The 10,938-nt window shown below is 44.9% G+C and overlaps 1 long non-coding RNA gene across 1 annotated transcript; it reads left to right on the forward strand.

Annotated features, from left to right (window-relative positions):
• Positions 1 to 71: 71 nt before the first annotated feature.
• On the forward strand, positions 72 to 8,785 carry LOC115288169. The gene is made up of 3 exons (XR_003906840.1): positions 72 to 243; positions 7,755 to 7,870; positions 8,350 to 8,785. It is a non-coding gene; the product is annotated as an uncharacterized LOC115288169 (long non-coding RNA).
• Positions 8,786 to 10,938: the final 2,153 nt, after the last annotated feature.

Raw genomic sequence — 10,938 nt, forward strand, 5'->3', positions numbered from 1 at the left:
CACCACGTGCCCCCGCGCCCGCGCCGAGCCGCGCGCCCCGCACGCCCCTGACGCTGCGCAACGTGCGGTTTCGCCTCACTCGGCTCCCGGGGTGTGGGTGAGGCGCGGGGACTGCGAACTTCTGAGCGTGCGCGGCCGCAGTCGCCGCGCGGCTTCACCTTTTGCTGCGCGGGTCCTTCCGCTCGCGGCTGCTTCCAGGGCGCCTGGTCGCCTCCGCTTCTGTCCAGGGCCCGGCAGCGACAGGTATTTCTCGGTTGTGGGCTTTGAGATTTGGGCTGCCGTTTCAGAAGCAGGCTGAGGACGGGGCCCGCCAGTCGGGGACTCTGTGCTTTTCAGGCTGGTGCTGCTGTCCCAACGCCGCATCCCTCATGTTCAAAGGCGATGGACGGATATTAAAATTGGATTGCTTACTAAAGCGGCAGCTTTCCAGCGTATTCTGGAGAACAACTGAAAGAGTTTTGAACGGGATAATCATTTTTAAACAAAATATCTCTACTTGCAGGACTGTCAGGAGTTTGCTTTCTAGTGTCCTGTGCTGTGCTAATGCATCAGAAACATAGACAAGCCCTCAGCTTTCTCTTGTTAATGTGAATTATCCTCAATTTTCCGTAAAAGGCAATGGCCTATGCTTAATTCTTTTAGGGAAAATAAATTTCCCCAAGGGCTTTCTAGTTTGCAACGTGCTTTTAAATTCATTATAGAAGTTCTTTCATTGTATAGGGCTCCAGAAATTAATTCATGAATCAAGTCATAAAACAACCCTTGGTCGTGGGTACTATTTTTTAAAGTCATATTTTACAGTTGAGGAAGCATCCCATTCAATTTTTTTTAAGTTTATTTATCTATTTTGAGAGAGAGGAAGTGCAAGTGGAGGAAGGCAGAGAGAGGGGGAAAGAGAGAGAGAGAATCCCAAGCAGGCTCCAACTCACAAACGCTGAGATCATGACCTCAACTGAAGCCCCATGCTTAACCAACTGAGCCATCCAAGTGCTCTAGCACCATCCCATCCTAAAGATCAGAAAAACAGAATTTTAAAAATGAGTTTAAGTGATTTGCCAAAGGCCACAGTGCCCATGAGTTGTTGAGCTGCGATTTGGTTTCAAGTAGTCCAGAGATGACACTTTTAGCCACTACTCTGTTTTCCTGCAAAAAAGGAAAAGAAAAACCCTATTATGTCTATCTTGGAATGTTAACAAGAATATGATATCCTAGGGGGATGCTAGTAATTTTTTTCAAAGTCATACTTTAATACATGCAAAATTGGGATGCCTGAGTGGCTCAGTCGGTTAAGCATCTGACTTCTGCTCAGGTCATGATCTCACAGTTCCTGAGTTTGAGCCCCACATCAGGTTCTGTGCTGACAGCTCAGAGCCTGGAGCCTGTTTCGGATTCTGTGTCTCCCTCTCTCTCTGCCCCTCCCTTGTTTGCACTCTGTCTCAGTCTATCTCAAACATAAATAAACATTTAAAAAGTTTCTAAAAAATATAAGCAAAATTAAGTATTTTGGTACCCAAAAGGTATAGGACATTAGGCTTAATATTGTCAACCAATAAACCAATATGCTAAATGAATCAACTACTGTTTAAATATATGTAGTAGTACATGGTAGTGCCTTATAATAGTGTGTTAGGGTTTGCTAAGAAACCCTAGCGATCCCCCCTAAGATTCCCCTAAGGATTTGATGTCCAGGGACTATACTTGGGCAGGGACCCAGGGAGAAGGCAGGAAGAGCCTCGATCGTCATGCAGGGCTGACACTTGTAGTAGAAGCTATGGGAAGAAAGGGTGGGGAAGGAAGAGTCTCACTGAAATGGTGGAGGGGAAGCATCATAGCCTCCACTATATGCCCTTAAGAAACTCACAGCCTCTCCAATGAATTGTGGGGAAGATATTTACCTTTAAAAATATGTGTACTGGAATGGAGTACTACATGGCAATGAGAAAGAATGAAATCTGGCCATTTGTAGCAAAGTGGATGGACCGTGAGGGTGTCATGCTAAATGAAATAAGTCAGCCAGAGAAGGACAGATACCATATGTTTTCACTAGTAGGTCTAACAGGAGAAACTTAACAGGACCATGGGAAGGGGAAGTGGGGGGGATAGAATTAGGAAGAGGGAAGGAGGCAAATCATGAGAGACTCTTGAATACTGAAAACAAAATAGGGCTGAAGAGGGAGGAGAAAAGGGGAAGGGGGGTGATGGTCATGGAGGGGGGCATTTGTGGGGAAGAGCACTGAGTGTTATATGGAAACCAACTTGGCAATAAACTATTAATAAAAAAAAAGGAAAAAAGTATATGAGCCAGTAAAAAGATATGAAACACTGAGGGAGGGGAAGACTCTGAGCTGGGCAGAGGGGTGAGTGTGTGGATATGATGAGGCAGGAGAGTGTTTCTGAAAAGTCTTCCTGGGGGAGGTTGACACTTGACTGTCTTAGACAAGGCATAGGCCTTAGAAGAAGGGAGAGGTAACCAAGATTCACTGCTGGCCTGAAGTCCTCTAACACGTGTCTAATAAGTGGCAAAGAGCTCCGTGGCCTTTCTTCTATTGTGGTACAGCATTCGTTAATTATTATTTAAAAAAATTTTTTTAACATTTATTTATTTTTGAGAGACAGAGTGAGACAGAGCGTGAGCGGAGGGGCAGGGAGAGAAGGAGACACAGAATCTGAAGCAGGCTCCAGGCCCTGAGCAAGCCTTCAGCACAGAACCCAAGTGGGGCCTGAACCATGAGATCATGACCTGAGCTTAAGTCAGACACTTAACCGAATGAGCCACCCAGGCGCCCCAACTATTATTCCTTTTTATGCTTTTCTTTCTTGCCCTCTCACTCCACTGAGAGGTGTTCAAGGCAGGTACCGTGTCCTATTTCTTTGTTTTCCCCACGGTGCACAGCTCAGTGCTTATCCACCTGCAGGCCAAGAGGGTGGGATTTGGAGACATTTACTCCCTTCAACTCTCCTTTGCTTTAAAAAAATATATTGGGGTTCCTCATCGTATTGTGTTCACTACAAGTCAAGCTTGAAACTCAGTGATGACGAAAAAGCTCTTGGGGGGATACAGTACACTGTAATTGATCACACTGGCCACACATTCCATCCTTGGTGCCGACAGTGGAGGCTTATCACAGTTTCCTGAGTGGACTTGGGGAAAAGGTGGCTTCCCAGAAAGGTTCCTCTTACCTTCTTGTCATGGTGCTGAAATGTTCTGGTACCGATTCCACTGTGTGGGGATTTTCCCCTCACTAAGAAGGAATAGTTCTTTGATGCCTGCTAGATGTCCTACAGTTTAACTCCATTCTGACACTACTACGGAGTGATAGCCTCAAATTCCACAGGTTAAGGGCTCAGTCATAGAAATCTGCCCTCCCCAACCACCCCCACTTCAGATGTTACATCAGACCCAGGCTATTACCTATGTTTCTGACCCATTGGCTATAAACCAGAGGCTCCCATGGCTCCCTCCTTGGGTTTGATTAATTTGCTACAACAGTTCACAGAACTCGAAGAAATATTTTACTTACAAGATCACTGGTTTATTGTAAAAGGCTATACCTTGGGAACAGCCAGGTGGAAGAGATGCATAGGGCAAGGTGTGGGGAAAGGGCTCATGATTTCCATGTCCTTTCTGAGCACAAGTGTACCGCTCTTTCCACATCTCCACATTCACCAACTGGAAACTCTCTGAAAGCCCTCTTTTTTGGTTTTTATGGAGGCTTCATTTTTTTAAATGTTTATTTATTTTTGTGAGAGAAAGAGGGAGAGGGAGGGGGCAGAGAGAGAGGGAGATCCAGAATCTGAAGCAGGCTCCAAGCTCTGAGCTGTCAGCACAGAGCCCAACTCAAGGCTCGAATTTACGAACTGAGATCAAGACCTGAGCCAAAGTTGGATGCTTAACTGAGCCACCCAGGCGCCCCTACATAGGCAGTATTGATCAAATCACTGGCCATTGGTGATTGATTCAATTTTGGAGAAGGTTGGGCATGGAACCAAAAGTTTCAACCTTCTAATCACATGGTTGATTCTCTTGGCAACCAGCCCCCATTCTAAGATGCTTTCAAAAAGTCACCTAATTAACATAACAAAAGACATTCATTGCTCTCATCTCTTCAGAAATGTCAAGGGTTTTAGAAGATCTGTGCCAGAAATGGAAGACCGAATTTACAGTTTTTATTATAAGTGACAATATTACAGTTGTCCTTACCAGGAAAGAGGAAATGGATTGGAGACAGCTAGAATACTGCTACATTGGGTAATGTTCATGAAGGAGAGAGAATGTAATTTGGATCTTGAAGCATTACTCTCCATCGTGGGCCTGTAAAACTTCTGTCCGTGGTGAGCAAGAAGAGTCCTTTGCATTCCATGTAAAGACATATAACCAAATTATAGGTATGAGAGTCACTCCTGGAAATTCTGGGTGTGTGGCTATGTCTGTGGGGCTAGTAGAAAAACAGTTTATTTTTGCATCAAAGTCCAGAGATCTTCAGAGAAGGGAGACTAGAAGTAGGACAGATTGCTAGTCTCCAGGACTAAGACCCTTCCCTTTTGGAGTTTAATTTCTGTGACTAAGTGCCAACTAGTAGAAGGACATCTCTAAAGGGGAGAAAAGTCCTGTGCATAAGCTGGGTTTCAGAGAACCCTTTGAGGCCACAGGAAGGGATAGTTTTGAGAACAGACATGCTCAACAGGAGAACAGGAGAAACCTAATGGAGGACCATGGGGAGGGGAAGGGGGAAAGAGAGGTGGGGAGAGAGAGGGACGCAAAACCTGAGAGACTATTGAATACTGAAAACTAATCTAGGGTTGGAGGGGGAGGGGGAGGGGGAAGGGAGGTGGTGGGAATGGAGGAGGGCACTTGTGGGGAAGGGCACTGGGTGTTGTATGGAAACCAATTTGACAGTAAACTATTTTAAAAAAAAAGAGAGAGAGAGTAGTCATGCTCAACTGTCTCCTGGCTCCGCCCTTTGGTGAATGCATATTGGGTTCCAGCTTGAAGGAAAAAATGAACAGAAGATGTACTTCCATATTTGGCATTCTTAACCTGGGCTCTGTAACTCCAGATTTTTATTTATAATAACAATAATATTTTAATAATACTAATCTTTTTGAGATACTATTCAGTACTATGCAATTCACCTATTTTAAGCATATGGTAGTTCAGCATTCTTTACTGTTTCACAGAGTTGTGCAATCATTGCCACAGTCAATTTTAAAACATTTTCATGACCCTCCCCCCAATAACCCATACGTGTTAGCAGTCATGCCCCGTTCCCTTCCTCCTCCTGGTCCCCAGCTCTAAGCAACCATTAGTATTTCTGTTTTTATAGATTTGCCTGCTCTGTGCATTTCATATAAATGGAATCATGCATGATGTAGTCCTTTGTATCTGGCTTCTTTTCCTTGGTGTAGTATTTCCAAGGGTCATCCATTTTGCAGCAGGAATCTACTTCATCCCTTTGTATACCCACATAATACTCCATTGTACGGGTATACCACATTTTATTCATTCATTGGTTGATATACATTTGAGTGCTTTCCATTTTTTGGCTATTATGAATAATGCTACTATTGCGATTGTGGATTGTAGACCTTCTGGAATATTGTCGGCATCTTTTTTCCAGTGGAGTTAGCTTATAGCATTCTGACCTCTGTTTAGTTTTTCGGAAGCCCCAGGTCCTTACCAAGACCAGGGCTTCTCCATGTGCCTGGGCTGCTCTTTTTCAGGCTTACTGTTACTCCTCCTTCAGATCATGGCTGAGATATAACCGTCCTGAGAAGCTGACTTGTGCAGACCCTCTTCCTAGCACCCCTTGCTTTCCATTCCTGTCACAACTTGTTAATGTGTTTAGTTCTTCCCATTAGTTGGTAAGCTTTGTGAGGACAGTGCTGTCTGTTCTGTTCCTTGGGACACATCTAGTGCCTGCCACCTGGTAGGCACTCAGTGAGTAGTTGAAATAGTACGCAATACAGAATGAGTATTGGTAACTGAGAGAGGTATCCTAGCTCTGCTGCCAGAACATAGTCTTTTGCCCTGATGGGAGGAGGATACCTCCTTGCTGACTGGTATGGATACAAGAATAAGGACCCCTGTGGCCGAGAGGGGTGGTGTCAACACAGAAAGCAAGAACTAAGGAGCATGGAGGATGCAGGAGCCAGATAAAAAGAACTGTAGTGTCTCTCTGAGAGCATGAAGGGAGGGGTTCCTGACGTATAGTAAATCTTGAGGATGTCTCCTTGTTGCTGACTTTGAGACCTCTTTCAGAATCGTATGTATGGAATTACGTGCCAGTGAGTCACCCACAATCATTTATCATGCTCTAATAACTGGAAAACCCTTTGAAAATTTGGACCTAGTTCGATGACTAGCAAGGGAAAGGTTTGAGGGGGCCATAGTCTGAAAACAGAAAAGGAAGTTAATATTAATTTTGGTTGACCAGGCTTCTTTGACAATATTCAGAGAAGTACAGAGGCAAAACTTCCTTTTGAAGGATGTTCGGCCTGTGTTAGGTACTGCCTGATGAGCATGAGGCTGTTGGGAAGCACACAAGTGAGTCGGGTCCACTTGTAACAATACTCTGTAAGGTTCCTCGGGTTATCTAAAGAGAAATAAACATATCTTCCAAAAGCTTCCCAGAGCTCAGTAGCTGCTCGTATTATGAATTAGGTAGGAACTCACCACTAGGTGGCAGTCTGTTAGCAGAAATTGCTTTCGCATTTAATGACTCTTCCCCTACTGAAAGTTTCTGGGAATATCAGTAAAAATAAAAATATTAGGTAACCTTTTTCTGATCTCATTTCCCTATCCTCCCTTTCCCAAAAATCTATGGGGCTGACATCTTCAATTGTAAACATTCTTCTTTAATCTCTCTCCTTAATATTAAAATAATGAAAACATGATGTATGGAGACACAGAAATCAGACATAGAAAATTGAGTTTCCCCTCCCATACTACTTCTTTGGATTTTGAAGATAAATATGGCTATAAAAATAGTACACTCAGTGGTCTTGGCTTTTTTTTTTAAATGTTTACTTAGTTTTGAAAGAGAGAGAGCAAGCTGGGGATGGGTAGAGAGAGAGGGAGACACAGAATCTTAAAGCAGGCTCAAGGCTCTGAGCTGTCAGCACAGAGCCCAATGAACCCACAAACTGTGAGATCGTGACCTGAGCTGAAGTCGGATGCTTAACCCACTGAGCCACCCAGGCACCCTTCACTTTTTTTTTCACTTTTATTTATTTATTGTGAGAGAGAGAGAGAGAGAGAGACAGACAGAGAGACAGACAGACAGACACACAGACATTGTGAGTGGAGGAGGCGTAGAGAGAAAAAGACCAAGAATCCCAAGCAGCCAGCACAAAGCCCAATATGGGGCTCACACTCAAACCCTATGATCATGACCTGAGCAGAAATCAAGAGTCAGATGCTCAACTGAGCCCCCCTGGAGCCCCTTGACTTTTTGATAGGGAGAGGATATTTAAAAATCTGGTTCAGGGGTGCCTGGGTGGCTCAGTCGGTTAAGCCTCCAACCTGACTCAGGTCAGATCTCACGTTTGTGGGTTCGAGCCCTGCGTTAGGCTCTGTGTTGACAGCTAGCTCAGAGCCTGGAGCCTACTTCTCTCTCTGCCCACCCCCGTCATGCTCTGTGTCTCTCTGTATCAAAAATAAATAAAACATTAAAAAAATTTGAAAATCTGGTTCAAGTTTTGTTTATAGGTGTTTTCTCCCTCATGAATATAAATAACTGTATGCTTCCTTTCAGCATCTGAGGGGAAGATGGAGCTTTTCGGAGAAATACACTTTAACTCATTTATGAAGAAGATTCATTTTATGTCCTCATTGAGCGAAGGGAAGACTCCCTGGAAAGCGTTCGGTGAGGTAAGTGCAACTTGAAATTTCCTTTGCTTCCACCCGAGACTGCTTCGGTTTTGGGTAACATTTGAACTCAGCACTAATAGTCTGGACTCAGGGAAGTGTAGGCCCCTCCTGTCAGCTGGTGGCAGGGGATGGTCTCTGGAGGGATATTTGGGGAAATTTTGTTGGCCCTGCCCCTCCCCATTCCTCTGCTCAAGCTGTCAGGCATTGCTCTCAGCTCCCAGTGTTATTTCCACAGTCCCCAATGACTAGATTCTTCTGGGCCTACTGGAAAGTTCCCATACGTTATTCTAAAGTCTCACCCTTTTCCTGTGCTCCATTTCGCAGGTTAGGTATCTTAGTTACAGCTAAATTATGTCAGCTCTGAAAGAAATGCCTCCAATCTATATTTGGCTATACATTTAAAGGTGGGCCAAGTAGGTTAAAAAAAATAAGCAAAGCAAAGTACGGAACAGTATTCAATTTTTCCATTTGTATTCAAGGAAAAGAAGGTGCACGGAGGGGCCTACCTGTATGTGAAGATATGTTGTCTGGAAGGATAACAGTGAAAGTCAAACATTTAACACCTGGGTCAGCTCTGCGACCAGGGATGCTGCTGGCTTGAGATCCGGAAGCATGCTGGGGATCCTCTAATATCTAAGTTTTAACCCTGTAATGACTGACTGAAATTCCGGGGGGCGGGGGTGACACTCCAGGGGCTTGGAGCAGCAGCTGTTTACCAATCTGTAGAGAATCTTTAAGCAGTTTAACAACATGCGGTCATCCTGGTGCTCCCTGGCAGCTGCCCACCGGTCCTCCTGGGAGTGGGGACTTGAGGGTGGGAGGGACTCTGTTTCCAGCCTGCCCTTTAGCACCATTTGGAATGCTTTGTCGTTGTTGTTTGAATTCTATTCAATCGTACTTGGAGATCGAATTTAATTTTGTTTGGCTCAGGGGAGAAATCTTATTTTTAGAATTTGGTTCTGGACATTTCTGTCTAGTCATGCGACTCCAGTCTGCCTACAGACTCAGGGCTGTTTTCTTTCGTTCCATCTTGCAGGCAGCTCCTCCACCCAGAGCTTTGCTTCCACCCCTCCGCTCACCTGGCTGACCCCCTTTCACCAGAACCAACCCCCCAGTCCTCAGCGCTGGTGTCGGAATCTCCTTCTGTTACTTATCCTGCACCTCTTGTCTCTCCACCTTACCGGACCGCAGTTCCATTATTAACTAGGATAGACATTGCTTTGCTTAAGCTCATAACCAGAAAATAAGTGTTTTTAAAATTAATTAATTAATTAATTAATTAATTTTCTGTGTATGGAGTACCTGTGTTTTCGTAAGTTTTGTCTGAGCATCAGCACGAATGGCAGTGGTTATCATAGCCATGGTGAGAACTCACATTGCATTGGTTGGGCGTCTGCCTGCCTAGTGCAGAACCACCGCAACCTCCACGTCTCCCCTGGTTTGCCCAGGAGGCAGGGTGGATCTTCCCTTGGGCCCCCTTCCATCCTTCTTTCCTCTTCTGCTTTGAGCTCCTTGTTGGTCTCCCCTGCTGTCAGCCACTAGGGGGCAGTGTCTGGTCTCAGCCACAGTCCCAACTACTCTCAAGCCAAGGTTGCTGTTTCCAGGTACCCCAAAATGTGCAGAGAAGCCTTTCACTTCAGCTTTGCCACATTCTGTCACCCAGGTCACAAAGCAGTATGTCTTGCTGAAGTGAGGCTTCAGTGTCTCACTGAGCCCCTTCGTCTCCACCTGAGCCTCAGGTATGAGTCCATGGAGCCAAGGCAGGGAGCTAAAGACAGAGACAAGGCATTTCTTCCTACCCACCCCACTTACCCACCCCAAGGCTACCCTGCCTGTCCCCCTTTCTCCACTCAAGGCTGCCACAAAACTGTCTTCCAGTAGTAGCTTCCCTGAGTCTAATCAACTCCTAACCAGGTCAGCTGTTCCCTTAGATTTATCAAAGTTGACTCCTTGTGTAGGCACAGTTGGGCTCAGGCTGGCACGCTGGCCACACGTGTTCTTTTTACACTTATCTCATTGTGTGATAATTCTACATTGGCATGTCTGCTTCCCCATTAGACTGCTGGTTCCTCAAGTAAGTATGAGCTCTGAACTGTGTGGTATGCATCTTTGGCCAGCACCCAGTCCCTGCCTGTCATGGGACAGACCTTGATAAATATTTTTTTGAAGAATGATCAAACACAGGCATTTCGCCTAGATATGCAAAAGGAAGCCCCTCCTCTTTACCAAAGGGACATCCAGGCAACAGGCACAGAGAGAGGGGAGCTCTTCTTAAAGGGACATCCTTTACCCTACAAAATAGCCTTTCAAGGCTCTCTGGGCTCCTTGAGTCCTCAGGGGAGGGGACGAAGCAGGGTCAGAGCAGCACTTCTGGGAGCTTACATTGGTCTTGTTTGGAGAGAATAGGGTGTTGAACAACTGTTTGGTTACGTTTTGCTGTGCACCTGCCAATTGAAAAAACAAGAACAAAAACATGACCGGGTACAGTATGGCAAAACATATTGATCGGAGAGGGAAAAGGCAGATGACATACAGGGACAGAACATTTTATTTGTATCATCCCAAATTCAGAGAAATGTGGTTAACTCAATGCTCCAGTCACCTAAATGTTCACAGTGGAGGTAAACGTGACAAACTGAGGCATTGCTCTGCTAATGCTGGACACCCGGTGTTTCTTCTCTTATGATTTACTAGAAGGAAGTCTGATGTCACATGGTAGGCCACTGAGTGTAAACGACTCTCCAACAGAGAAAGATCAAGAAATTGTGTAACTACCTGAATTTATACTCCGAGAAACAAACCTTTGAATCATAGCCAAGGCCGACACTCTTCAACTAGGTGTGAGACTTACAGAGGTACTAATTATGTTTATTATAATAACAATATTTAACACTTACTTCAAGGCATGGCATTTGCAGAAATTGGAAAAAATAAGAATACTCCAGCAGGCTTATGGATACTTAGTGGCAATATCACAATCACAGTCATTGGAATAATTGCAGAGACGAGGAACCAAGGTTTAATTTTAGGGTGCGAGAGGTGCTAAACAATTTGTTGAAGGTCACACC

Source organism: Suricata suricatta, chromosome 3, assembly GCF_006229205.1.
Source record: "Suricata suricatta isolate VVHF042 chromosome 3, meerkat_22Aug2017_6uvM2_HiC, whole genome shotgun sequence".
Taxonomy (NCBI): domain Eukaryota; kingdom Metazoa; phylum Chordata; class Mammalia; order Carnivora; family Herpestidae; genus Suricata; species Suricata suricatta.